Here is a 3,148-nt window from a genome sequence, read left to right on the forward strand (position 1 = left end):
ACCGCGGAGGGAGTGGAAGAGGAGGCCGGCCCGCAGGGTCCGGAAAGCCCCGCGCCAGGCCAAGCAAATGGGCTCAGTGATCTAGGTTTCAGATTTTCTTGGGACCCCTCATCCCTTTCTTTTTTCCTATTTTTCCCTTTTGGAGTGGGAATGTCTGTCCTATGCCGGTCCTCCTATTGTATTTTGGAAGCACAGAACATGTCTGGTTTCACAGATTAACAGCTGTAGAGAAATTTTGGCCCATGGCTCAGGATGGATTATACCTTGAGTCTCACCCGTATCTAATTTAGATGAGACTTTGGACTTTAGACTTTAGAGTTGATGCTGGAATGAGTTAAGACTTTTGGGTCTATTGGGGCGGAATGAGTATATTTTGCGTGTGAGGAGGACATGAATTTTGGGGAACTAAGGGAAGAATGCTATGGACTGAATTGTGTTGAAGCCCTAACCCCCAATGTAACGGTATTTGGAGATGGACCTTTAGGATGTAATTAAGGTAAAATGAGGCCATTAGTGTGGGACCATGATCCAATAGGATTAGCATCCTAATAAGAAGAAACACCAAAGAGCTTGCTCTCTCTCTGCCATGTGAGGACACAGCAAGAAGGTGGCCATCTGCAAGCCACAATGAGGGCTCTCACTGGAAACTGAATTGCCTGGCACCTTGGTCCTGGATTTCCCAGCCTCCAGAACTGTGAGGAAATGAATTTTTGTTATTTAAATCACCCTGTCTGTGGTATTTTATTAAGGTAGCTTGAGCTGACTGAGATAGTGCCATTAACTCATAGAAAGAAGGAAAACCAGGGTGACAGATTTTTGTCGTTTTATTTTGTTTATTTTCAGTTTGGTTTTGGACATAAGTATGAGATGCTTCTAAGGCAAATGGGAAGAGATGCCCAGCAGGCAACTGGCTGTATGGAATAGGAACAGTGGGACACATGGTAGAAAGAATTTGGGGAATTCTCAGCACAAATGAAACTGAAGCCAGGGAAGGGAGATTGTCCAAGGAAAAAATGTAGAATAAATAAAAGAAGGCAGCCTGGGAAAGAAGCTGGGAATCTAGACACTTACAGGCAAGAAGCAGCAGCCAGAGGAGTCGCAGGAGAGAGAGCCTCTGTTCTAGAGGCTAAGGGAGGGGAAGTTCAAGGCCATTTGTCCATAGTGTCATGTGCTGTAGAGGGCTCAGTAGGCGGAAGGCCGAAAAATAAAGCACTGAGCTGCTAATTAGGAGATAACTATTAGGACCTGTGTCAGTCCTCTTGGCATCACCCTAGAGAAAATTGGTACCAGAGAAGTGGGGTTTATAAAAAATGCTCAGATTTACTTATAACAAATACTTGAAAATGTGGAAGTGGCTTTCACTGGGTGTTGAGGAAAGGCTGGAAGAATTTGAAAGAACAAGCTAGAAAAAGCCCAGCTGTTGGTGGGAATTTAGAAGATGAGAAAACCACGGAAAATCTGGAACTTCTTAGAAACTGGTTAAAAGGTGGTGAGCAGAATGCTGATAGAAATATGGACAGTAAAAGCCATTCTCAGAAGACCTCGGATGTAAATGAGAAGGAGCTTTTTGGAAACTGGGGCAAAGGTCATCCTTGCTATGAACTGGCAAGGAACTTGGCTGCATTCTGTTCATGCCCAAAAGTTTTGTGGAATGTGGAAATTCAAGGTGCTGACCCAGGGTACTTGGTGGAAGAAATTTCTAAGCAGCAAAACATTCAGGAAGCTACATGGCTACTTGTAACAGTCTATGCTGAGTTATGGCTACAAAGGCATGACATAAAGCCAGAATTTAAAAGGGAAGCAGAGTATAAAGATTTGGAAAATTTGCAGCCTGGCCATGTGGTAGAGAAGCAGGGAGCATTTTCAGAAGAAAAATGTAATCGTTCCAAGAAGACTAGTACAAAAGAAAGATATTATCAAGAGAAGGGCAAAAAGGCCCTGAAGACATTGCAGAAGCCTCTGGGGCCAGCTCTTCCATCATAGGCCCAAAGGCATAAGGAGACAGAATGGAGTTGGGGAACAGGCCTGAGGGCACTCCATGGGCTCGCTGCCCAGGGCCACCTCAGAAAGCCACTTCCAGCACCAGCACCCCAGCTGCTTTGGCTGCCCCAGACATGTTTAACTGGCCCCAGGTGTGGCTTGACCTGCAGCTTTGAAAGATACAAGCCAGAAGCCTTGGTGGCATCTGTGCATTGTTAAGTTTGCAGGCTTGCAGAATGCCAGAGCTGTGGAGACTTGGGAACCTCCACCCTGATTTCAAAGGATGTATGGAAAAGCCTGGGGGCCCAGGAAGAGATCTGTCACAGGGGTGGGGTCACTGCATAGAACCTTCACTAGAACAATGCCTAGTGGAAACATGGGGTTGGAGTTGCAACAGAGATACCCCATTGTGCCATGCCTAGTGGGAGTGGGAGACTCCAGAATTGTGGAGCTGCCAGCATGCAACACCAGCCTGCAAAAGCTGAAGCATCACCTTGGACCAGGGAAACCATAGAAGTGGAGCTGCCCAAGGATTTGGGGACCCAACCTCCATGCCAGCATGCAGAGGACATCAAACATGGAATCAAGGTATGTGATTCGCCAGCTTTGAGATTTGGTGCCTGCCCTGCTGGGTTTTGGACTTGTCTGGAACCTGTTACCCCTTTCTTTTGGCCTACTTCTCTTCTCCTTTTTTGAATGGGAATACGTACCATATGTTTTTCCCACTATTGCATCTTGGAAGTAGATAAATTGTTTTTTATTTCACAGATGGGACTTCGAACTTTGGACTTTTGAGTTAAAACAAGTTAAGACTTTGGGAATGAAATGAATGTATCTGTGTATGAAAAGGACATGAGTTTGGGGGGTCAGGGGAGGAATGCTAGTAGTTTGGATGCCTCCTCAACCTCACTGAGGCTTAATCCCCACTGTGACTGTTGAGGGTGGGAAATCCTATTATGGTAATTGAAAGGTGGGGCCTTGAAGAGGTGATTAGATTGTAGGACCGTGCTGTAGTGAATGGATTAATAGTGGTGGTCAGGGGCGTGGTTCTGAGGGCTTTAAAAGCAAAGCACATGAGGAATTAGTTTCTCTCTGCTCCAACATTTTCTGCCATGTGAGAAGCCACTGCCAAAGACAGCTATCACCAGATGTATCCCCGGACTTTCGA

This window comes from Cynocephalus volans, chromosome 7 (assembly GCF_027409185.1).
Source record: "Cynocephalus volans isolate mCynVol1 chromosome 7, mCynVol1.pri, whole genome shotgun sequence".
Classification (NCBI taxonomy): Eukaryota; Metazoa; Chordata; class Mammalia; order Dermoptera; family Cynocephalidae; genus Cynocephalus; species Cynocephalus volans.